This window comes from Alligator mississippiensis, chromosome 3 (assembly GCF_030867095.1).
Source record: "Alligator mississippiensis isolate rAllMis1 chromosome 3, rAllMis1, whole genome shotgun sequence".
NCBI classification, from domain to species: Eukaryota; Metazoa; Chordata; order Crocodylia; family Alligatoridae; genus Alligator; species Alligator mississippiensis.
The window spans coordinates 30,108,393-30,135,487 of NC_081826.1; the positions used below are offsets into that span (position 1 = coordinate 30,108,393).

The 27,095-nt window shown below is 42.6% G+C and overlaps 1 long non-coding RNA gene across 1 annotated transcript; it reads right to left on the reverse strand.

Annotated features, from left to right (window-relative positions):
• Positions 1 to 15,791: 15,791 nt before the first annotated feature.
• LOC132249062 (uncharacterized) lies at positions 15,792 to 24,019 on the reverse strand. Its single transcript, XR_009460449.1, has 3 exons — positions 23,017 to 24,019; positions 17,211 to 17,478; positions 15,792 to 16,206 (listed from the first exon to the last, which is right to left on the reverse strand). It is a non-coding gene; the product is annotated as an uncharacterized LOC132249062 (long non-coding RNA).
• Positions 24,020 to 27,095: the final 3,076 nt, after the last annotated feature.

A 27,095-nucleotide genomic window follows, 5' to 3' on the forward strand; every position in this document is an offset into this window, starting at 1 on the left:
ACTTTCTGCCACATAAAAGTGTATTTTCTTTGGGTTTTTGGTGGGGGGGAGGGTTGTTTTTTGGTTTTTGTTTTTTTTTAACCAGACAAGAATTCTTTCTTGATCCAGTTATGACCAGGTGAATATTTGCATCCTTTCAGACATAAATCCTGTATCACAATTTCACCACTTTGAAAAATTCCTTCTCCGAACAGCCTGCTCTTAGGTGTTATTCTTTCCCATTTCTTCTTTTCAAATGTAATTTAAATAAAACAGCCTAACTCAAGTTCCTTAGACCATATCTGCAAGGGTCTATTTGATTGGCCATTAGACTTACTCATGTCAGATATGAACTTACAGTGATTACTTATCTCAAGTATGAATAAGTGAGTAACACTTAGGTTAATCATTGCCCTACTAACATCCAAAATAGGATACACAAAGATTACATTCCCATCAAATACCATAAGTTATACAAACATAATAAAGATAAGGATAAATACTGCTTGGCACTACCTGGACATAAAGACTTTTCACATCAAGTAAGTAAAACAAATTCAAGAAAACGCATGTGATGCTCCATGAATTGCTCAGGATATCCTAAGTTTGTGACAAGTGGACATCAGGTGGTATATGTTAGAGAAAGCTGGCAGCAGAAAAAAACTATGCCACTGTCATACCTAAGAAATATCACATTAGTTTTACCCAGAATCCAGTGGCCTTCCATAGAACAGATCCTGATTCCCAAGTTGGATAAGGAGGCAGCAAATAAGGTAGCAGAGCATGTAGCCAGTTTTAGTGTTCAGCCCAGACTGTAAGATTGTTGTTCCTTCTACTCACATAGGTAGAAAAACTTCTGGTGCCTGATGTACATTGATGCCCCCTGACTGCAGTCATGAATACTTTGGTTTTCAGGAATGGAGGCTTAGGCCTTCTATTTTAGTAGCAGGATTGCTGTGGAATGATGGTTAACAACATTTGAATATTTTCCTTTTGCCATTTCAAATATAGAAGTCTCAACCTATATGTAAGAATAATGGGCATCTGTACAAATGCTCTGAGGTGGGGGGAAGAAGGGTGCTTCAGAGTGGCTCTTGGGAGCTGCTCTAATTAAAGCACCCACAGCATCATGTGTATTCAGCATCCCGCACTTCAAAATGACAGTTAAAAAGTATCCCTACTACCATTTTGAAGCAGGGCATGTTGAATACACATGATGCCGAGGATGCTGGAGTCGTCTTAAGTCTGCTCTGACATATGCTAATTAGCATGTCAGTGCAGGCATCGGGCACATGTATAGGTACCCAGTGTCTCTTCCAAGGTTGTCTGAATTTTAGAATTGAGAAAAAGTGTTATAATCAAGTAATAACCCCACAAACTCAGAACTGCATTTTAAACACTAATAGAAAATTAAATGTGGTAACATTAATGGCATATCTGGAACAGAGATCTCTTATTTTCCTGATTAAAAATGCCAAAGAGCACTGTTTAATAAACACAAGATAAATATGGGTTGTAGACAACAAGATTTGAATTTTTGGTAATGTCTCCTTAGTGAATTGAGAGAGGCATTTTCTTTTTTCTTCTGCAGGGACTGTTCTATATTGAACGTGTTATGGCCTATATATTTCTAATTTAATAGGAAATACCTTCAAAAGCCTCTGTATAAATTTTTTACCAACTAACTGGTTGTGAAATAATCAGCTGTTGATTTATGAAGATTAATCCCTAAGTCTGAATAACTGTATTTTTTTTTCCCCGTGACTGACATGCTGTACAAAAAAATATCGATATTACTTCCTCATACTGTTGTTATATTCAGGCAGAAATAGTTATTTACCTTGCTCATTTAGTGTAGTATTTAAATTCCCAGTGTTTCTAATTGTGTTATAAAACTGTACTTTGCTTTGAAATTACTTAGTTATCTCTGGTAAGAAGGAAAGCTGAGAGACCCATAAAAATAAGCAGGAGTCTGGCTTTTAGGATAATTAGAAAAGCAAAAATTATTGAGCATAGAATTACAGGGCGTATTTCAAACTTCATTAAAGATTTTTTTCAATATGTTTCTAAAATGAAGAAAATAAAAGGAGAAAATACATTCCTAAGAAAGGATAATACAGATTTGGTTTCAGCGGTATACAAATGGAAAGACAAAGATAAACGTGACTTAAAGAAGTGTCATATTTTATGGGAAGAACATTTCTCATATGAAGATGAAAATGGTGAGCAACCAAAGCAAAGCAGCAGATTCATACATCATCCCTAAATTTTTAAGTTCCTTCCTGACCAAGGCCATCAGGATCCTACTTCCATTTTATCAAGCCACCCTGAAGAGGGAGAGGTTAATTCAATACTTAAGCTATAAACAGATGTCTTCTTTAGAGTGGGATCAGCTGTGCCAGGATATGTCCCAGCACAGCTGATCCACTTCAGAGAACAGGCTTCAATTCTTCATCTAGCCACAGAAGTCTTGTGTGATTTGGTGAAGACATTTAGCCTATTTGCACCTCATTCCCCCATCTGTAAAACACAAGTGGGAAATTATTACTACTGTTCAAAGACTGTGAGAAAGCTATATTAACTATTCGGAAGTGTGCAAATACCTTGGTGTGTCCAGACAATTACATACTTCTTCCAAAGTCCCAAATGCTTATAATTCTGATAAATGATTCCTTTAGTGTAAGTCCAATCTTAGTAATAAAGATTTACAATTCACAAAATTTAAATTATATTTCATTGAAAAATGATTTATAATAAGATACTGTTAATTATCAGTTATCTAAATAGCATATGGTGTTACAATGTCCATGTAAACTATAGGTGTAATCGCCCGGTTTTATCTAGAAATAAAAAAAACAAAACAACCCAAAACTTTGTAATTGATGTGAAATTGTGATAATCTTCCTTCCTTTATCTGAATTATTTAAATCCAGTAATGCTGTCATTTTTACAATAAGTAAAGTTTTATGCAAAATTGGAAATACATATCACTACCCAGAGTTTACAACATTTAAAGTTTAAATACTTTCGCCTGAAATACAACTTATCAAATGCAAAAAGGAATGGCATTTGAAAAAATGCTCCCATCATGGACCTCAGACCATTGACTAATGTCTTAACAGTATTTGATGGATTTAATTTTCAAAGGGTAACAAGAAATCTCCATTTAGTTGTCATAACCCAAGGGTATGATTTTGTATGTGCTTCGGCACTGCAGTATTATTTCCCGCCATGAGGAGCTTTCTTTGCACGGTGCAATTCTCAGTTGCATGGAGAAAACCCCGGTGCAAAGGAGTTCCCGCCATTCGCATGGAAATTTGTTTCCCACTATTGGCTGTTTCTAAATTATTCCCATATGGCAGCTAGCAATTGGCTTGCTAGCCGTATAAGAGGCTTGAGCGGTTTCCACCCAAGTTGGAGGACTCCACAAACATCTAGAGGAGGAGAAGGAGGACTTCACATCTTGTGAAGAACTCTGAGCACTGCGGAGCCTAACAAACCCAGCGTGTGCCTTAAGGAGGATATAGGGGCCTGATCAACCTCTAGCCTCTCCCCGTCACCACCTAATCCCTCGACGTACCCTTCCCTGCGCGCTCGTTCCACGGAGCCTAGCAAACTCCGTGTTTGTGTGTATCCAGAGCTCTGCCCGAGTTATTTCAAGAGGCTCGAGTTTTTCTACGGGTCTTGTTCGTACGAGTTTTGTAACTGCAACTTAAGCAAAGTTTTCTCCTGCCTGCACCGCGACCATCTACGGTGTAAGTAAAATAATCTTTAATCAACCGCTACACATCTGTGCCTAATTCTAGTCCACCGGCCTGCATTCCCCGACCCACGTGCCAGGGCTGCTGGCCACAGCCCACCGCGCACCCCCGAAGGCCTCAGACTGCTCCCGGCCCGCACATTAGTAATGAGGTATGATTATAGCAGCCCATATGAATTTAACAATAGACTCCTGTTTAAATGGTCAGCAATGGCAAAAAAAGTCATCTGCCCGCACACTTGTGCATGACCATTATGGTTGTGGATACAATATTTAGAACAGATAACAGTTGACACTCCTCAGTTTAAGAAATCTTTGTAGTAAAGTCAATGTACCAAACATGCTGTCTTGGGGAGAAGACATACTGAGTGCATCTACATTAAACACTTACTGCAATGTTGTCTAATTAGCTCCACAGTAAAGCGTTACCACCTACACGAGTGATGCTATTAGGCTGCAAAAAACTAATTAACTCTGGCATAGGATAGTACTGCCCAACACCAGTACTATTTTACAATAGGCGGTAAATATTAAGGGCTACAGGCTGTATAGGAGGGACAGGACAGGGAGGAAAGGTGGGAGGTGTAGCGCTCTACATTCAGAAGGAATACACATCCTCATCTAGTAGCACAAGGTCAGATGTGGGGCACACGGAAGTGCTCTGGGTTAGAAAACAAGGGAGTCGAAGGGAAAGGGACTTAAAGGTGGCGGTCTACTACAGACCACCCAACCAAAGGGAAGAGCTAGACTGGGAATTCTTAAGTCAGCTCATGGAGGTAGTTAGGTCAAAAGACGTGGTCATCATGGGGGACCTGAATTTTCCAGACATCTGCTGGGAAGAGCCATAAGCAAGGTCTGACAGCTCATGTAGGTTCCTAGCTGAGATACAGGACCTCCATCTAACTCAGGAGGTGCACTGCCCCACCAGGGGAGACACCTTGTTGGATCTGGTGCTGGCCACAGGCGATGACCTCGTGAGGGGGCTGCGGGTGCTTGACCACCTGGGTGACAACGATCATCGTCTGCTGGAATTCACCATCCAGCACAAGGTGGCAAAAGCCAGCAGCAAGGCAGTAGCCCTGGACTTCAGGAGGACAGATTTCAATGAGGTAAGAAGAATAGTTGGGGAAGTACTGAGGTCACGGAGGGGAGGGGAGTCGGGTGTCTAAGAGGAATGGTCGTTCCTTAAGGAGACGATCCTCCATGCCCAAAGGGAGGTATTCCCAACAAGGGTCAAAGGGGGCAAGAGGGCGCAAAAGCCCCCATGGCTCACCAAAGGCATATGGGAATGTCCCCTAGCTAAAAGGGAGGCGTACACACAATGGAAAGGAGGGGCCATCACCAGGGAGGACTATACCTCGTTTGCTCAGGGCTGCAGGGAGGCAGTCAGGAAGGCCAAGGCGGAGATGGAACTGGGACGAGCTACCCAGATTAAGGACAACAAGAAGTCCTTTCTTAAAGGTCTTCTTTACCCGGTAACATGGGGCCTCTGCAAGACATGCTAGGAAATCTGGTTGTTGCACCAGACGACAAGGCTAACCTATTTAACGATTTCTTTGCCTCCATTTTCCTGACCAGATCAGCCCGTCCGCTGGGACCCCCTCAGGCCCCGGGGGAGGTGCACCCAGGCCTAGGGTCAGTAAGGACCTAGTCAGGGAACTTCTGGAGGGACTGGATGTATTTAAATTAGCTGGTTCTGACGACCTCCACCCCAGAGTGCTGAGGGAATTGGCAGAGGTCATTGCGGGACTCCTGGCATGGCTTTACAAGCACTTGTGGTGCTCTGGTGTGGTGCCAGAGGACTGGAAAAGGGCCAGGGATTTTTAAAAACTTTATATATATTCTAGCAAATCAGTGCCCATTCCAATAGTTATATTGGTATAGCACTAGTCCCCTACTATTTTAGTAAAACATCTAGTTTCTCTTTAACTAGGAAAAAGTATGTGTTGAGTCATATGTGATATTGCGCCTGTAGCAGGTTGCTGCTCTTGTAGCCAGGCCTAGGAGCCAGCCTTTACCCTTTCCTACTTTGAACTAAACAGAATGAGAAAACATCAACAACCAACCTTCCCTTCCCCTCCCCACTACCTGTACTATCCAGGGTAAGGTTTTCACCTCAGTGTTTTGACTTTATCTCTCTTCTCAGCTTCCGTTCCTCCTCAGTCATCTCTATGAATACATGTCACATAACCCATTCACTTACTGGGGTGTCAGATTCACAAACTGCTTATGGACAAAGGTCTAGTGAGAGCAGTGTGGGTAAAATATAGCCTGTGGGCCAGAGCCAGTCCACCACACCATTTTATCTAGCCCGCAGGGCCCCTAAAATTTTTTAAAAATGAATATTTACCTGCCCTTAGCCACCTATCAAAGATGACAGCAGCCAGGGGCAGTAGGACCCAGGGGAAGCTATGGCAGGCTCCTGCAATAGTAAAGCCTTCCCCACCTGCCCCTAGACTTAACACCACCTGGAATGAAGTGGATGAGCTGAGCAGCAGCTGGGAGTGTTGGCTGCACCTGCCCATCTGGAGATCATGCCACCTCTAGGCTGCAGTGCAGCTCCTTCACTGCCATTTGTAAGCTGCCCAACACGGAAGCAGTGGCCATGTGGAGCAGCCACAGGGCGGCTCACAAGTGGTGGTGAAGGAGCTGCACCACAGCCTAGCACAATGCGGGCTCTGGGCGTTCGGCCATACAAGCACTGCCCAGCAGCAGTGAGAGGAAAGGGGCAATTTCCTCCATCTCAGCAGCCATTTGTAACCACCTTGAAGGGCCCAGTCTAGCAGCAGAAGGAGGGAACAAACTGGTGCTCAGCACAGGGAAAAAGCAGCCCCTCGCCTCCCCGCCACCAACACTCCCTGCTGCAGTCACTTGGAGCCCACAAGGGGCTGCCTGTGCTGCTCTCCATTGCCACTGCTGCCACATGGTGTGCCAGTGATTCAGCAGAGATGCAGGAAGCCCTGCATGGGCTCCTGCCAGCTGCAGCAGGGAGTGCCAGCAGTGTGGAGACAGACGGCTGCTTTTCTCTCATGCACATGTGTTCCCCATGGTCACTACTCAGACTGGACAGGCGAGCACAGGGTGCACAGGGTCAGGGCTGCTTGCAGTCTTCCCCACCTATACTGTGGGGCTGGGAGTGGCTGGCTTGTGGCAGCCAGATGGTAATGTGGGGCCCATGCTGGTGCCCCAGGGCCAGCACCAGTGGGGCCCAGAACAAGGCAGCAGGAGCACGGGGTCCCAGCCAGCAGGGACTCTATGGAGCTTCACCAGCTCCCCTCTCTCCCTGTTGGCACATCCCAGCCCAGCCCAGTTCCATGTACCGGGGTTCCCAAGCACCAAGCCATGGCTTCTATCACTGGCAGTCACATGTGGGTGGCAGGGCAGCCCCAGCAGGGAGGCAGCTAGCTCTGTGTGCCCCTTCCTGCTGCCATGCCCAGTAAAGTGCACCAGGTACCAGGGCCTGCTCCAGACCAGACAGGACCCTCAAGCCCTGCCTGCGGATGGAAGCAGGCAGGGAAATCCCCGTGGCAGAGGATGGGGAGGTGGCTCTGCTGCTTGCTCCTAGGAAAGGCAGCAGAGTCCCTTCTTCCTGGGCAGCTCCCAGCTGGGTCCCCCAGGGCTACCACCTCCACAGCCCCCTCCCCTGTAGGTTCCCCCAGTGCCCTAACCTATTCTGATCCTCACAACCCCACCCCCAACCCATAAAAATTAAATTTAAACATGTAAATTTAAATCTGTAAATTATATAGTTTGCAGGTCTGCAGTATAAAGAGGTTGGGGTCCCTTGTCATAGACCCCTGCCAGCCTACACCCCATGCTCCTACTGCCCTGCTCTGGGCCCAGGACATCAGTGCAGGCCCCATGCCCACCTGCTTGCTCACTTCCACTCCTCCCCACTTCCCCCACCACCACTTTCCCCACTTTCCTGCCCACCCACTTGCCATTCCGTTCCCTGTGGCTCCCATACTCACAATACCATACCCATACCCACAAACCCCCATACTCAGATACCCACAGCTTCCCACAAACCCTATACCCACTCATATCCTCCCAACACCCCTGCACCCCACATAATGTACGAGTAAGACTGCATTTTGAGCTATTATTCAATTACTTCTGCATCTACAGCACAAAAGCACACAAATCAGGACAAAAATATATATTGTAAATTAAATTAAAATATATTATTATGGGTGTTTGATTTTTAGTATATATTTTTTTTTCCTCTAAGATGGCAAACCCTCTTCCCCAAAGGAGTACTTCCAGGGGGCATGGGAGAAACTTCTGGTGGCAAAGGTTAGAGGTTAAGGGGGCAGGGCTCCCAGTCCCAAGATGGTGACCAGGGGGCAGGGCACCTGTCAAGGGGTAGGGCTACCCATGCAGCCCTTGACAGCTTGCCAAAACTTGGTAAATAGCCCTCTGCCTGAAATAATGGCCTGCCCCTGAGCTAGAGCCCAAGTCTATCAGCCCTTCAACATAGACATCCCATATCTTAACTGGGACCACATATCCCTTCTGGTCTGGGCTCTCCTTCCATGGCTCTGACACAGGCATGGGCATACACACAAGCCATCTGAGGGCAGTCCAAAAATTGATAACCCTTCACCCCATATTGGAAATGAGTTATTGAAGCATCCCTTCCTCTTCCTGGTCTGTGGGGATTCCCCAAGTAGCTATTGTCTCCAGAGGGGCCACTCAAGTTCCCTCCCCCTACCTGGGTCTCAGAGAAGGAAGTAGTAGGCCTCTTTAGAGACCCTTCCTGTTCCCTCTGCAGTCCAGTATTCCTGACCTTAGGACCTGCTGGCTTTCCAAGGAATCTAGACAGTCTAACTCCACCTCCCTGAAGTCCTCTACTTCTGGGTGGCTTCCTCCAAGTGGGTCACCCAGTGGCAACTTTCAGGCTTCTACTGGGAGAACAATGCAGAATTGCTTTAGAGCCACAAGTGTCACTATTTCTGCAGCTTTCCGTGAGTCAGGTTTTATCCAGTGGGTGCACAAGTCCTTTAATCCAAGTCAAGGACTTCACCACAGTGTTTCAGTGTAGACTTTCTTCTCAGCTTCCCTCCCCCCTCAGCATCATCTCTCTGGGAACTGTCTGAATTCCTCCAGGGCCAACCAATCATCCCCACTGGCTGGCCATAGATCCTTCACATTGAGGCTTTTACCTTCCAACCCCCTGCAGCTAGGATCTAGCCCTTGATCCATGCACCTTGTTACAGCACCTCACCATCTACACCCCCTTTTCAGAATCCTAGACCCGCCCATGGCGATAGTTGATCCCCCCAAATAATAATAATAATAATAATAATAATAACAACAACAACAACAACAACAACAACAACAACAACAACAACACATCAGCACCAGGAAGGTTACAAATGTCATAGTTCTTAACTTGCCAAAAACAAACCAAGAGTATTCAGGTGGGGGTGATAGAAGTGTTGTGTTTGACCTCAACAGCCTACACCCTTTCAAGATTTTTTTTTATGTATTCTATGTTGGCATATTTAATAAAAAAAACAAGGGAACAAGGGAGCAGATTTACAATTTGTTCAGACAAGAATGAGTTTCCTATAGCCAACAGTCCAGGAATTAGAATACTCTTCCAAGGTGAAGGATGAACTGGCACACAGCTGTCCTGTACCTTGCTCTCTATCTCCTAGAATACTATACTACAGCACACTCTCAGGCATTCCAAGGGAGATTTATTTCAATCACCACTGTAGACACTTCCACTCTGCATAGTATACTTAAGTGTCCATTAGAATGGAGTCAGGGACTTAGCTGTCCTACCTTGCACTGGACCAAAAATTCATTCTTCCAGCTCAGCAAATGCTTAAGTAATCCACGCAAAGTGGAACATCACAAAGAGATTTGATCCAACCAAAACTAAATATTTTCTGGAGAATAAATACTTCCAAAAATAAAATATGATAAAAGCTCAGACTTAGCCTTGTTTATCCTGAGATATGATGTTTCTAACTTGTATCATCAACATTCAGGGCAATTTTTTCAATGGAATTAGGGCACTTAATTCTAATTGATTACAATGGGAATGAGGCATCTAAATAACATTTTAAAACTTGGTATTTAATCACATGATCTTTTCCTGAAATTTTACAGACTACAAAAGCAAGGAGGAAGATTTTCACAATTTCTATTTGAACTTTCATGAATGCTACCAAAAAAAAAAATAAAAAAAATTGATAGTTCTAGAATGTTTTTAGTCAATTAACTAGCTAACTGTAGCTTCAGTTTTCTTGTCAAATACAATCAAGCCTGAATTTTGTAAGTTCTTACCTAAAAATAAACCATAATCACAAAAGATGTCCCCTAGTATTCCAACAAAAGCAAAAGGCTTTGAGCAAGCTTCAATTTTCTGTAATCCAAATCCTTTAGCAAGGAGCAGACAAGATACATGAAGGTAGCTTTGTACAGTTGAAACACCTTCCTTTTATCCTTTCTGGCCTTGAATAAAAGATATGAATATGATAAGATAAGGAAGGTCATTATAAGTAATCCATCTAGGAATTTACAATGCTCACTAAACCTAGCAAAATAGATTGCGGTTTTACTGTTAACATTTAGCTTGTGTTATGTGCAGGCGCATATGTAATTTGGAAGATAAAGCTCAATCCATTTCTATCCTTCCACCCATATTTTTAGCTTTCCCGGTTTTTACTGCAACTGAAAGATTTTTCAGGCTGCAGTAATGTGGTTTGAAATGTTAGGACTCTATCTTAAAAAAAAAAAAAAAAAAAAAAAAAAAAAAAACACCCAAAACCTAATACACCTCTGTAACCAGAGGTCACAAATTTAAAAGCTTACTTCAATAAACATATAATGAAAAGAAAAATTATGGGGGGAAAATGCAAAGTAGCTCAGTTTTGCCCAGGAGGATTTTTTTTTTTTTTTAAAGAGTATTTTCTTTTTGAAAGAGTTTTAGTAATATACAAGTTAGAGATAAATTCTGTCTCAATGATATGGATGGAGTGCACATACTTTAAATGTTCTCCCATGTTTGCAACTATAAAGTGAAGGAGATAAAAGAATTATGCAAATAAGTTAAAAGGCCAGAACTGCTTTAACATTCTGTTCATCATTAGAAAGAATCCATTAAAACCTGTCTGCTGCTTAACCTCCAGACATGGGCTAAATGTGGCCCTTGGAGTCATATCAGCTGGCCAAGTTTCCCAATGGGTCAGGAAGTTTGGTGGTGGGGGAATGGTGACCATTAATATAGCGACCCTCACCCTTGCCAAATCCTGAAACCCAAAGTTCCATGCACCTGGTCAGAGCCAGGCTCCACCCCCTTCCTCTCCTTGGGAACAGGTTGGGGGCTGGGTTATGCTGCCTCTTCCCCCTCGCCCATGAGGCTGCACCATGCCCCTTTTCCTCCATGGGGCCAAGTGAAGACCTCTTCACCCCCTGCAGAGCCAGGCTTAGGGTCAGCTGTCCTCCCCCGACCTCCCTCCACATAGCATAATGGTGGCTGAATCAGAACAACCATCCAGCCCACTGTGGAAAAGGTTGAGCACCACTGCACTAAAAGCATTGTGTGTGTCATTCTGTACACATGGGCCATGTCTAGACAAGTGTGCATGTTAGCTTCCCCAGGGACGATTAGCAGCAATGCACCTAATGTCACTGCTAACTGTCCCCAGGGAATATGCGTACCATGTGTGCTCTGGCACTTGGCAGGTTACCCTGTTTGGGGAAGGGGAGGCTAGGGCCAGCACTGACCTAGCCCCAGCAGCCTTACCTGGGGTCCTGGGGGCCTCCCGGGCTTGCAGTAGTGGCAATCCTGCTGCTTGGAGCCCGGTTGGCAGCTGCAGTATGGCTCTGGCCAGCCAGGCTCCAGTTTTGAGTGGCATACGCTGCCCCCACGTGCGCCACTTTGCTTTGCTGCTGCTTTTTTTTTTTTTTTGCACAGGATTTTTGCAACCCTCCACCCCCACCCCATGCTGCTCCCTTGCAGCATGGAGGAGAACAGCTGAACACGTGGTACACTGTGCCATAGACATGTCTGCAGCATGATCACATGTGTCTGGACACACTCATATAGGAATATATGAATGGGGATCCAATATTTTCACTGGGTAAGACCGCAATACATACCACTCTGCTGGATGTGATTCTATATGGAAACAATGATACTGTGCTACAACTCCATGCAAGACATTTCAGAGAACACAAATTTTTTGAGGAAAACTACAGGAAAGAATAATAATAAAAATGGTTGGAAGAGACCATTGTGATACTTTCACCACTACTTTTACAAATTCTGAGATGCACCATAGTGCAGTGGGGCAAAGGGATGGCTGAATATGCAGTGCAATGGGGTGAGGGGAACCAGAGCACACAACACTAGATCAAGTGTGGGGGGGGTGGCATGTGGTATGAGACCCTGGGATCTTATGGCTCCCAATGGTGTGGCCCTCACTAGTGTGGCCTATGTGGCATGCAGCCGCCAGCCATTTAGAAAGTAGACAGCCCTGATTTAATACATGTTCATGTCAAATGTACTTGTATCCCCACATGTTTATGTAACAACATTTTCTTGGCTGACAAACTGGGGATCAACTGACAATTTCCTGAGCTGAAAGTGAGTCTCAGGAATTTGGGCCAAGGAGAAAACTGTGAGAGATTCAGAAGCTCAGTTGCCCTGTAGAGAAGGTTTGCGCAGCCCCTTGGTTGCATGCATATGGTGTAAGGAGAGAAAATACACATTTTAGCAGTTAAGGGCCACAGAAATTTGAATCCCTCAGCAACTTCTACTTTCATGACTGATCTGGCAAACTGCATGCCCTGACTAGTGAGCCACTGCAAAAAGGATAAGCCTCTGTATTTTAACCTGAAATGCCATGGCATATAACTGGGGTAGTAATAAATCCCATTATTCTGCAGAATGGGTACAGCCTGACAAGTGCATTAAATTTGTGTGCATACACCCGAGGAAGGGTACTCTGCAGCTGAAAACATGTCTAAAATGCTTCCTTCAGTAACCCTGTAGTTATTCCAATAAAAGATATCAGACTTCCCCCTCCCCCACCCAAGATATCTTATGAATTTTAAGTCAATCAAGTCTTATTCACATGGTTGTTTGTAGAAAGTCTTTTCTAAGTGTGTACACATGAACACACACACAAACATACAGACTTGCAATGAACATGGCATATTTTAATATAACACAAACTATCAGGAGAACAAATTTCCTCAAATTTCTCACCAGAGCATTAGCAATGAAGTAGCTGAATTAACCAGGCAAGAATCGGATCAGCCCTTTGCAGCTAAGACCACATATGAATAGTCAATTATTTTGTGCAGTGTGGTGATGGAAGAATATTACAGGTCAGTAAAATAATAATGTACAAAGTATGTTTATGTGAAATTGGACTTCACTTAACAGGTTTTGGGAGCCCTGGCTTGGGGTTTTCACCAGAGCCCTCCTCTCTTTCACCAGAGCCCTGACAGTCACTTACATGCAGTGTAGAACTTGCAATGCAGTGCAACATCTACAAGTATTATGTAGGAATACATTGAGAAGAAAAGGACTTACCAGTCCAAGCTAACCAGGGCTGTGCGAAACACCATCATTTCACTTTGACATCCATTTCACCATTTCAAAGGAAGAGTGCTTCATTTCATTTCAAAGCACCGTCCCATTTCATCAAAACTGTTTTGACGCATTTCAATGTTTTACTCATAGACTATAATGGGGAATCATGAAAATGCCTAAAGCTTGGTCATTTCTTGCCAGATTTAGATAAAAATTGCAGGGATGGTAGCTCCATCTGTAGCCATGAAGCTTGCCAAGTTTCAAGGAGATAGGTGCAGAGGCTTCTCAGAAACTGCACCTCAAAGTGCAAAAAGCAAAACTTGTGACACTTGTCATCTGCATGCAGATCTGGGGCCTGCACCCCCAGGAGGGCTGTGGGGCTGTGCCAAACTCTCCCCAGCAATGTGGGCCCCCAGATCTATGCTGTATGACAGGAGGTTGCCACTGCCACCTGGGACTGGTGCTGGGCGCAGCCCGCACCCACCACCAGGCTCCGTGGAGCTCAGTCTGGTGGCGTTTGGCAGAGCGCAGCCCTGGCTCTGTCCGCCTCCTGCTGCTGGGCTGCACTCCATGGGGCTCTGCAGCCCCGCAGAGTGCAGCCCAGTGGTGGGAAGCAGGCAGAGCCAGGGCTGCGCTCCACCTACCACTGCCAGGCTGAGCTCCATGGAGATGCAGAGCTACTCAGAGCACAGCCCTTGCTTTCCCCTTCCTCCCACCACTGGGCTGCTTTGAACATTTGAGTGCCCTCATTTCATTTTGAAGATTTTTGTTTCATTTCGATTTTGCTGTTTTGAGCTTGAAATGCATCAAAACAGCTTCAAAATGAAACATTTGGCAAAATTTCGCACAGCCCTAATGCTAACCTGTACATGATGAAGCTTTCTATTTTTATTTGAGACTAGGACCTTTGGCAGACTATGTGGCCAAGAAATGGGGAAAGAAGATATAAAATATTACTATTCCCTAATCTTTTTCACTTTCTATATTTCCCTTAACTAACAACTGTCTCCAAGACACAGAAAGCCCCTTATTATGAGTTACACAAATCTAATTAGAGAACAGTAACAATATGACAATATGATCTGATTTGATTGTCCAACACCAGTGAGCTAACAGAGATCACATCTTGTTTCAACAATTGAATGCTCATGACCATTCAAAGAATTTGTGAAACTTGCGGGGGCGGGGGGGAGGAAATCATACAGTAAATTCAAATCAGGAGTAAATTCAAAGGACTGATGGTCCGATTAAAAAAAGATATTAATTCCCTAGAGTAATTTATTCACTTTTCTCCAGCAAGTGTTATCTCCCAAGTCTTGCTAATTGTTACTCTGGTGTCAGCATTTTGAGGTATTGTTTGTTTATACTGAAAAAGCTGACTATAAGAAGAATGTGATCTTTTCTCTCAGGGAAGGTTGAAGAGAAAGAGAGATTTGGAGAAAGAAGTGTGTTAGTGGAATGATATTTTCTTACTCTTTTACCCAACTGTAGAAGGACTTGTCCCTTTGCATTCAGTTATTTAGAATTGATCTGTGTATTATATGACAGGCAGGTAGTGATGCAGCTGTCCTCATATTGTAGATTGTCAGTCCCCAGTCACTAGAACTAAAGGCAGCAATACCTGCTGTGCAAGCAGTCTTTCTGAGCAGAAGTTATGTATGCTGGAGTTTCTTGTGTTTTCTCCAACAAACAGTAGTAAAGCCTGTCTATTTCTTTCTCTTGAACTCTGCCAAAGAATAACCTTGTCGTCAGCTGCAGAACAGCTGCTTGATGTAGTTTTCAAAAAGGAGAAATAATATAAAGCAGCAGCTGTCTTAAAAAAAAGAAGGAGGAGGAAGGGTGAAATAAACATTTCTCTAATAATGCAGATATGTCAGCATTCATTGCTTAATTGTTTTGAAGGTTAGGTAAAGTACTTCTACTTGATGAATTCCCTTTTTTACAAAACCTTACTTTATTATTATTATTCTTTTGTTTTTTCCTTGCAAACCTATCACATAGCACAGATGGTTTAATTAATAAATTTACTAAATTTTAATTAATTAAATAATTAATTTAAATAATTTACTGATATTTAATAAAGGCATCTCTCACTCAGCACTAACATAAGACTCCTTAATTCTCTCTCTTTGAAAACAGAGAAATTCTTCTTTCTGACAATTAAACTTCGGAAAATTGAAGCAGACAGCAATTCATTAAGCACTTTCCTGTCAATAATACAAGTCTTGATTATTATGGTGGTTCATTGTAAATAGCATTTATGTGGGCTTTATGCTAGAATAAATGTTACTTGTGGGTTTATGTGCATATGTGTATGTACAGATACATGTACAACTTCTGAGGCTATATTCTTCACTGTAGTTGAGACACTAAATCATTGAGGAAGCCCACTGGAAAGTTTTTTTTTTTTTTTTAGGATTAATCTGTGCCAGAGGAACTTTATTTAAGTGTAACCAGTTATCATTCAGCACCCCTCCCATCCCACCCCACAATACTTTTGTAAGACAAATAAGATTGAGGAACTATTTTTTCTTTACATTATATCAAATCCTGTGATGCTGCTTCAAACAAGGCTATGCAAAAAATAGACGGAGGTTAGAAAGGTGAATTTTGGATACAGAAACCAGTCTCCTTAAGGAGACAGCCATAACCATAATTGGGGGATATAGCAGTAGATTTAGGGAAATGAAAAATATTTCAAAATATATAGCATAAGACAAAGTTGGTGGGGAAAGCGCTCTAGTTAGATGGTTAAAGACATACTTGAGGAACAAAATATCACATACAAACACAGGAGTTCAACACAAATTAAAACGTCCAAGGTAGCTAAGACCACATCAAGCAAGTTCTCATTTTCATGCTAAACCATTGTTTTGTAGATTCCAGACAAGGTTTTCTCCTCTTCTTCCTATTATATAAAACACATAAGAAAGGGTGAAACAGTCCCACTAAAGGGAATGGACATTTTGTTATGGACATCAATGGGGTCAAAAGATTTAATAGATTTCATAGACATTAGGGCTGGAAGGGACCTCAGAAGATTGAGTCCAGCCCCTGTCCCAGGGGTCATAGGATCCCAACAAGATAAACATCCAATTTCTCTTGGAGACGTTCAAAGTGGGTGCTTGAACCACCTCTGGTGGCAATCTATTCTAAACCTTGGGGGCTCAGACTGTAAGGAAGTTCTTCCTTATGTCCAGCCTGAAATGCTCATGAGGAGTTTGTGACCATTTGACCTTGTCATTTCTTGGGGCGGTCTGGTGAACAGACATTCCCCCAGATCCTGATGAGCACCCCGATAAACTTTTAGGTGGCCACCAGATCACCCCTGAGCCTGCGCTCTTCCAGGCTGAAGAGTCTCATAGCTCTCAGCCTCTCATCATAAGGTCTGTTTTCCTGACCTCTGATCATGCGCGTGGGCTCTCCTCTGGACTCTCTCAAAGTGGAGGTGGTGGGGCATTCCTCCCCTCCCCCTCCGCGCCCCCCCCCCCCCGATGATAATTCCATCATGTCACCAGATTTTTTTATACTTTCTTTTCTTTTTCCAGGAAAGTATATGCTTTTTACCAAATAAGAACATTTTCCATTGAAAGAAAATGATGAAAAATTCTCTAAAAAGGCTGAGCCAGGAGTGCACTCATTCTGGTACTGAGACCTATTTCCTGTGTTGATTCTTTTTGTGGCTGAATTAATTTTTTTTGTGCTTCTTATGATTTTTGTATGATTTACCTCTTGAAATGTTCATACCCAAGATATTTTGAAATCATAGATCTATAAAATACATAGCCAGCATTAAATTCTCTATACATCCCCATGATTTATGCAACTTCCCAATTAGCTGCTGCAGCCAGAAACTACATGGAAATACCTGGTCTCCAACCAAGTAGAAAAAAAAAAAAAAAAAGTTCTTACTCTGGCACAAGGCTTCCTATGAGATGAAGTGGCCTTGTAAGGTCCTTCTGGCACCATGGAATTCAAATCATATTTTCCTTTGGCTGTGATTCACACCTTTTGCCCAATCAGCAGGATGACAAAAAATGAATCTCATGAGGAAACAATACAAATTCCCACTCGTGACTTTTCAGTTGGCAAGGGACAGTCTGGACTTCATTGGAATGCAAGATGATGATGCTGTGGCTTGGTGAGAACCTGGGGTGATGCAGTATTGCTCCTGGACCTCCTTGAAAAAAACCCAAAACAAAACAAAAAAACAGAGCAAACTTAGAGGTAGCCTCAAGTACCTATCCATGTACTTAACTACAGGGGTCAATCAATAGGACTGATTACAGAGGGATTATTCATAGCTGTAATGTTAATTGTGTGAATAGGTAGCTGTAGAATCAGGACCCTTTTTGGTAAAGTATGTAAATGTGCTAAATTTGAAGCACAAGTTTAAATATCATCAGTTGTCATGGATCATTTGCTTAAATATTTTCCTGAGTTTGGGCCAAAAGAAGACAGTCAAATAAAATAAGATAAAAATCACAAAACTGTTGTATAATTAAATCCATAAAAAACATTTTCCTGGAATAAGTAGTTGCAACTTTTCAATGATACTCTAGTCTATAAAAGAACCTTGACACTGTAATGTGCTATAGTAATTCTTGAGCAAATAAGATAATTTAGTGAAACTAGGTTCCTTTAAAAAACCATGAAAGACATCAGGCAACCAAGTTAAGGTATTGGCAGTCACACAGTTCTGCTGTAAAAATGATACACAATTCAGGCATTCTGAAGCCTGATTGTCATTTGATATGACAGCTGCTTTAGTAAAAACATAATTTTATTCAATAGCAGATCAAATATTTGTGTAAAACAGCTGCCCAGGAGGAGCAACAATCTATGCAATTTATTTTTAAATATCTTACAACATTTATTTTCTTTTTTTGAATGTACATCTCTTCTTTTGGGTGATCTGCTCTGACAGATTCTTTTTTAAACCTGACCCTGATGTCTTTTTAGAAATCAACATTGATGATAAAAGAGAGGGATCCACATGCTTTCAGGAAAATGTTTTTACAAATTGAGGCATTAACCATTTACACTGAGACTGCAGAACAGCTCCCATATATTTTCTTATTACTATAATTTGTAAATAACAAAGAAATGAAGTTAAGGCTTATTAATTCTAAACTGGGCTCTGAAAGCACCATAGTCCAGTTCACTTAATATTTTTTCACATACTCATTGTTTTGTAAAGTATAGGTACAGTTGCCATGGGAAACCCTGCATTCCTGAAAATAAGATGACAATAAGGCTAGGTATAGACATTCAGGATGGTTAGGGGGAGGTTAGATAGCATTAAAATGGCCACGCAATCTAACATGGTTCACCCAGGTGTGGACCTTACACTTAGATTCCTGTTAGGCTGATTTAAGTACTAACTGTATTGGATTTCAAAAAGGTTATAGATTCATAGATTGTAGAGTCGGAAGGGATCACAATGGATCATCATGTCCGACCCCCTGCCCCAGGAAGTAAAGAGCACCGAGGTCAGATGACCCCAGCCAGATGACTATCTAGCCTCCTCTTGAAGACCTCCAAGCTAGGTGATTGCACCACCTCTCTTGGAAGCCTATTCCAGATCCTGACCACCCTTACTATGAAACATTTCTTCCTAATATCTAACCTAAATCCACTCTCAACTAGTTTACACCCATTATTCCTAGTCACTCCCTGGGGCACCTTAGTAAACAGCACTTCCCCTATTCCCCGTTGACCTCCCCTAATAAATTTATAGGTGGCCACAAGATCTCCCCTCAGCCCTCTCTTGTGAAGGCTGAAGAGATTCAGCTCTCTCAACCTCCCCCGTAGGGTCCATCACAAAGGCCACTAATCATGCGAGTGGCCCTCCTCTGGACCCTCTCCAGATTCCCCATGTCCCTCTTGAAGTGCGGCGCCCAAAACTGGATACAGTACTCCAAACGTGGCCTGACCAATGCCCCATAGGGGGGGAGCATCACCTCCCTTGATCTATTAGTCATGCACCTGCTAATGCATGACAAGGTGTGATTGGCCTTGTTGTTGGCTGCATTACACGGCCAGCTCATGTTCATCTTGGATCTAGTTATGACTCCAAGATCCCTCTCTGCCTCCGAGCTGCTGAGAAGGGTGCTCCCCAACCTATAGGTGTGCTGGGGGTTCCTCCTTCCCAGGTGGAGTACCTTATATTTATCTTTATTAAACTGCATCCTATTTCTCTCTGCCCATTGATCCAACCTGTCCAGGTCAGCCTGAATCTGCTCCCTGCCCTCTGGTATACTAATTTTGCCCCATAACTTGGTATCATCAGCAAACTTGGGGAGGGTGCTGTCCACGCCCTTGTCCAAATCGCTGATGAAGATATTGAATAATATCTCCGAGGACCGAACCCTGCGGGACCCCACTGCCCACCTCCCTCCAGGCCGAGAAGGAACCATCCACCACCACTCTCTGGGTGCAAACCCTAAGCCAGTTGGCCACCCACCTGACTGTGTAGGTACCCACTCCACAGTCTGCTAGCTTCCCAATGAGGATAGGGTGAGAAACTGTGTCGAAGGCTTTCGTAAAGTCCAGGAAGATGACATCAGTCGAAGCTCCCACGTCCAGGCGGTGTGTGACCTGGTCAGAGAAGGCTACAAGGTTTGTCAGGCAGGATCTACCTGTGACAAACCCGTGCTGGTTTCCCCTCAGCATCGTTTCCCTGTTGGGCCTGCTCAAATGTGTTCTTTGATTATTTTCTCTGGCATTTTCCCCAGGAATAGAGGTAAGACTGACTGGTCCAGAGATCCCCGGCTCATCCCTTCTCCCTTTCTTGAAAATGAGCACCACATTGGCCCTTCTCCAGTCCTCAGGGACCTGGCTGGAGCACCACGAGTGCTCGAACAGCTGTGCCAGTGGCTCAGCTATGACACTGGCCAATTCTTTCAGCAGCCGTGGATGGAGGTTATCTGGGCCTGCTGACTTGTACCCATCCAGCTCCTCCAGGAGCTCCTTAATGAATTCAGAACTAACTGTAGGCAGACTGGTGCCATGTGGACATCCATCAATGATTGAGATGGGGGAATTGGCTTGGTCAGTACATAGAAATACTGAAGTGAAGAACTCATTGAAGAGGTCTGTTTTTTTCTGCTTTAGATCAGTCTAAAAATGGCTGACCCAATCCAAGTTAATTGCATCTCAGAGGCAGTCTAACTTAGATCAAGTCCTGCAAGACTAATCTAATTGAACTTCTGTATAGTTCCCAGTCTTGCCCCAGGGCTAAGAAAGCCCAGCTGCTGGCGACTCCTCAATTCTTCCAAGCCCCCCACGGACACTGCCAGCCTCCCCAGTCCTACTAAACCATCCTAACTCCCACCAACTCCTCTCTCTCCCCCTCCTCGCTGAGGACTCTGTTTGTCCCCCAACCCTCCCATGGACCCAGCTTGCCCCCAATTCCCCACCAACCTCCTCATGGATCTTACTTGCCCAAGCCCCCACAACTAGCTCCCCCATCCTGACTTACCTTAGATCAAGTGGCCATTTTTAACTCACTCTAACCTCCCTGAATATCTGTATAAACCCTTAGACAATAAAAAACAAGACAAATTAATGTTTTTCAAAGTTGGGATGTTCCATCCTGGAAGAATGAGGGGCTAGCTAGTGCGCATTAAAAAAAGTCCCCCCAAAGCCCCTCAACTCTTCTCCAGTCTCATTTTTTGTTTTAAAATTAAAGTTCTGATGGTGAAGAAAACCTGAGTTCAAATATATTGCAACTGATACAGGCAGTTGTACCTGTTTTGTTTTGTTTTTTTATGAAAGCAGGTCCAATGCATATGGTGATTTCAAAAGATATTTAGGTACTACTTGGTGCATGCTGAGTTACATTTTTTTTTTTTTTTATCCTGGAGGTTCTCACATAAGTCAAGGCCAAGATAAAGAGGTGGGAGAAGGAGGAAGAAACTTTCTTTGTTGCTGCCTCTAGCCCATTCATATACTATTTACCACAGACATTCACTTCTGAATAAGGAAGTCTATCTAATCATACATTATACTTACAAAGTATCTTTCAAAGTGATCTAAAACTATTTATTGATTAAGCTCTAGAACACCTCCATGAGGTGGGCATTGTTAGCTTCATTTTACACATGGCAAACAGTGGCCAAGGTCACAAAGTGGGTAGCAGAGCTAGAAATAGAAACACAAGACATATTTCCGTTCATTAGGTAGGGAATATGGGAATACTAGAACTTGAACCACTCTTTTATCAATGAGATTTACATGGTCCCTTGTAACTTGAAATTGTATATACAAATTGACTCTTGTATATAACTATTCAATAAAGAAGCATGAAAGCAGAAATATTTAGGTCACCAAAAGAATGAGAAATTAATCAGATGAAGTCATTCTGTAGTACTGTTTGCTCAGCAGTAAAGCGACACAAAGGCACATTCATATGATTTACTAAAGCTTAATTCATTCAGATTCTTGTGATCAAAGACTTAAAATAATTACAAAGAAATGTCAAGGTTGTACCACTTTGGTTAGAACGAATTCAAAAAGAGGAAAAGAAAAAAAGGAAGCCCAACAGCCAAATTACATCCCCAAAATTGCCTTTTTCAGGCAAAAAAAAATGTTCCTTTTTCAGAAATTGTATTTTGTAAAATGTAAATCAAAACAGGCCATTTTGTTTATTCTTTTAGACCACATGCGATTGTCACAGTGCAATGGTGGCACCTATTGGTACATGATATACTTGAAAAATCACAATCTGCAGTGTTTCCCACCCCCACCCCAACACAAAGTTAATACTTAATACAGTCCACTCTGTGTTTCTGCATGCTGAGAGTAGCTCTAGAATGACAATTTCTGCATTGAGATGACAGCATGATTCATAGCAACAGCTCCAAGATTAGCAAATTCTGATTCAGGATTCTTCCCCCATGTGAGTAAGTCCCTGGATTGAAGGCACTAGAAGAGTGCTGGTCTTTCAAAAGCTAGAAGGTCTCTCAATTCCCCAAGATAGCGGTGGATACCTTTCACTGAACAGCTGCCCTCTCTTTATGCCTTGCATGAGTCACTTTGAGATTTCCTTACAAGAGAGAATGAGTAATGGGAACACATAATGAGAGAATACATAATGGGAGCACTATATGGATCAAGCTGTGCCAAATGGAGATTGCAGTTTCCTAATCTCAGCCATAACAAAAGAGAGTATATTGAAACTAGATAAATAGAATTTAAACTTTTAGTCATACAATCTTATTAAACCTTTTTCTGTTAGATTAAAAGGCTTTCTAATATCTGACAATCGGGCATTTGGTTTGCACATTCTACACACTTACATACATAGGAGAGAATCTCTGCTTAAAGGCAAAACAAATTTAAACTATTTCACAATGGAGTTGGGACTAGCACTCACGTAACATATATGTTATCTATGTACATGCGTGCATATGCATACGCAAACATATCTATGCAAGCAATTGTACTATTTAAAGAGTTAAAATTAATGAGATGGAATGCTTTTTCCTGTTAATAAAGAAATAACAGCCTCTTTAATCTAGTAATAGAGTTGAAATGGACTAACAACTTTTGCATAGATGATACCTGAAGAAATGAATTTCTAACTAAGATTAATTATATCATGTTATCTAAATTGTTCCAATTATATAAATTAACAGAAAGAACTAGATTGCAATCTCAACTCTTAAGAGGGAGCATTGCCTCCCTTCACAAACACACTGCATGAAACACTTACATTGAAGCTGCTAACAGGATGGAGACAAGAAATGTGAGGAGTTCCTTCCTTGGGAAATTTTTTAGGCCATTTGCCACTGATGTTAAGACATTCTACACCTATATCCTTGCTTGGGTATCACTTCCTTAAACAGGCATCTTATTGCATTGCTACCTCGATGGCTTTACTGTCCACTGAGGGAACGCAGCTAGGAAAATTGAGACAGAAGTGCTGGGCAGGGTCATAAAGCACAACTACATTAGAACTGGGAATGTATTCCCTCTGCTCCTCCTTTCACAGTACAGACAGTTTTTGTATCATAGCCCTCAAATGTAACCAAACAGTTGCAAAATAAGAATCAGGTTCACCTGTACTTTTCAGTGCTTTTCCACAGCTCCTGCGATGCAAAACAGCTGTAAATTCACCTGAACTGGCCCAAAGAATTTGACTGGTTTACACTGATCTAATGAACTAGTGAATCTGTCAACAAAATTTAAAGTAACAAACAAATTATTTAAGCTTGAGTGTGTGTCTCTGAAAACCATCAGATATATTGCAAGATAAGGTAAAAAAAACAGCCATTGAGTGTTATGTGCCACCCAGCTCAGCAGGGGGGGCTCACAAAAGATCTCACTCACATGCTTTACCTCAAACTGCAGGGTCCTGCTTCTGTCTCTGGAGCTCCCTGCTCAGTATCTCAATTCTGCCCTTTGGGCTAAGTACATGGCCAGGCCCTAGCTTGTGCTCTGTCTCAGGTGGGGGAAGGTAATAGTGCTGAAATCATAAAAGCTTGAACAAAAATAGTTCTCTCTGAAAAACTATAAACTAAAAATTATAAATACAGCCTGCGATGTGTGTTCACTTGCTCGTCCTGCTGCCCCTGAAGTCTCTGGGATTTGGAGTCCTGTTACTCTGATCCTGGACTGAACAGGGTTTCTTATCACTTCCTCTTCCTGCTTCCAGGTGCCTCTGGGATTTGTAGCCCACAGTCACACCCAACACTAAGCAAGCCAGCAACTCTGGGAAGTGGGGGTGGAGGTCAGTTTAACTCCCCTCCCTGGCCCAAGACCCCAGCTGGGTTTGCAGGGAGGGAAGAGGTGGGGGAAGGCAGTAAGCCAACCAGTCAGCCAGCCCTCACTGCTCCAGTTAAGGAGCAGAGGGGCAGGGCCAGCCCTGCTCTCTGGATCAGACAGCACAGCCCTGTTCAGGGCTGGAAAGCATGCTGGGATGCTGAAGGACTCTGGTTTAACTTGAATCAGGAAGGAGTCTGGGACAGAAGTTTCATCTATCAGTTAAGTCTGATACTACATTCAACCAGGTTTATCTTAAACTATTTTCAGCCATTTTGAAACTGGTTTATGTGCACTGAACTTCTGCTACAGGTTTAAACCAGTTTCTGATCACTTAAACTGGTTTATGTGCAACTTCTGTCCCTAGCCCTAGTGATATAAAGGAAAATAAGCTTGTCTTGTACAATTAATTTACCATATCTGAGACCACAAACAAACAAAATACCTTTATTATAATTATACATCTGTTATGTCAACATGGCATAAATACAGAGCAGAGTGAAGGTGCCCAACAAATGCATTTCTTACTTTAGCATTTTTTAAGAGTAAACTTAGGTGTCTACTTCATGGGTTTGTAATGCATGATTAAAGCAAGTGTGTAACACTTTTTTTTTTTAACTGTAAAACTACTGATTCAAACATTCCAGCTTAATTCCATTTTAATACTGTGTTTTACTCTTAGCTTCCCCCTCATCTTTTTTTCCACATAGAAATATATGTACTAAGAGCTTTATTTATTTATTTTGGAGATACTCTTGAAGGACCTAGAGATTACAACATTGTTCAGCTTCCCCTTCCTAAAAATGCTACTATAAAAAGGTAAATGATTCAAACCAAGTATGAATATTAACATTTACTAGGACTATTGCTTTAATGTCAAAAGGCAGGGGTTGACTCACAACTCAACATTTTCTCAACTTGTTTTTAATCCCCAAGCTGACTTTTCAGTTCAAAGTAATTCATCATATTTTCTCCCTGTTTTGTCCTGAATCAACCTTACTACAAAAAAAAAATTGAATGCAAAATTTAAAAAATGTTCTAAAATGTGACTTGTTAGTTACATATCGGTTCCTCGTTTCAGAACAGTGCTTTTATACCCATTATGAAGTTTAAGTATTACTTTAAGCTGTCTAATAGTATATACAAACTAAGCACAAGGATAAATGTATAAACCTTAGAAAATATTGACTGGACTGATTGTAAAGAAAACCAACAAACCAGTAATTGTGCCTGTATTTGTTGCAAAATATAAGACTTAATCCAGCTCCTATTAGGGTCACAGAATAGATACCAGTTCATGAGAAGATCAAAAGCTCTCTGATGCAAGCCTAATTCAGGCAAGTGAAGGGAAGAAGAAAGATCTTGTAGTTAAAGGGCTGAAACAAGACTCAAAAGATCTAGGCTCTTCTCTCTTGAGTCTGGCTGGAACTGCCCTGAAGCCATCTCAGTGATGGAACATGACTGAGCGCTGAAGGATCTGAAAAAATGTTTAGTACATGAGGTTATGACAGCACTTCATCTGAGTTCCTAAGTGTGTTGGCCCTAGCACTTGAACCTGGTTTAGTCAGTTGTACATGAGACTTCTTATAGAAGAAGACACCTTAAGATATGAACTCAATCAAAAATCATTTTCCCTTTAAAATTAGGTAAAGATCCAAGTAGAAAAACATATAACATGCTATCTTGTTGGTTGGTGTTTGCTACAAGGTACTAGAACTTTTGATTTTCTGTGATATCACCACAGAGAAGTAGCTGGTTCCTATCTTTGGCCTAGAATAGATTTATTCTAGGAGCAAGCTCAAGAAGTAGAATATTTTTGGAGAAATTTTCACTACTAAAAATTGTTCTGAGAGAGGGAGCAGTATAGGTATTCAGCCTGCAGCTTCCCTTCTCCCTTCCTCTCTGTGCCTTGTCCAGACCCAACCCTGGTCTAGGGAAAGAGTAGGGATCAGGGGATGCTCTACTTCTCCGGGTCCAAGAAGGACTGGAGTAACAGGGCAAAGCCCCTACCCACTCCCCAGACCACCAAGCCCTAATCTGGAGAGGGGCTGCTCCTCCACAGTGGGGCAATGAAGGGATGTGGACATGTGACTTCTAATGTGCCACATGGCAGGAAAGTTCCCTGCATTTGGTACATATCTGGGAGTAAAGCAGAGGGAAAAGCAGGGCAAAGCCTGCAACCTGTTCTCTAGACTAAGCAGTCTGGGGAAGTTGATACCTAGGCTGTCTTTCTCCTGGAAGGGCATATGTCCCCAAGAAAAATTGAATGAACACTTGTACATTTGCAATTTGTACCAAGAGATAAGTGATTCTCCTGGCAGGCATCTAATCCCTGTGATCAAGGTCTCAGACCATGCTCACAACCCAGCTAAACAGCCAATTTAAAGGTTCTGTACTGGTGCCAACTCCTTGTAATTTGCACACCAGTGATCTATCTGAATGGGGGACATCTGCTTGGGCACTCAATCTTGGATCTTTTTTGATCTTGAAGACATGATCTGGCAGTTATATTCAACTAGTGCTATAACTGATGCTTGCAGGTGAATGCTGCACAATCAGTTTAATTCATTTTGCATCCCTAGAATGCCTCTGGAACATGGGCAGAGAATGTCTCCATGGGCCAGTCACCACTGAAGCACAGCTCATACTTAATCTCTTTCAGCATTAATCTTGCAGTATGCAACTTACTATGAACATCTAATAAAATTGGCTATCAAAATCAAAGCTCATAATAATCTACCTGAGAAGCTGTTTGGATTTCTTCGATGGTCTAACACACATACCCTATCCTTGTTCTCAGTTATTTGATAGCAGAATAATCAGATCAAGTCTGGGACCACACAGGGAACATATAGTCAACATACAGCTCCTTGCAACCCTGTATATTATATTAGGGCCAGGGCATCCTCCACTCCCATCCTAGCTGCCAACACTGGGCAAAACTGCTTTGCTACATATTTGTCAAAATGTTAGAAAAGGTCAAAAGGTGAACTAACTTACCACTATGTCTGGATCTCACTACTTTCTTTT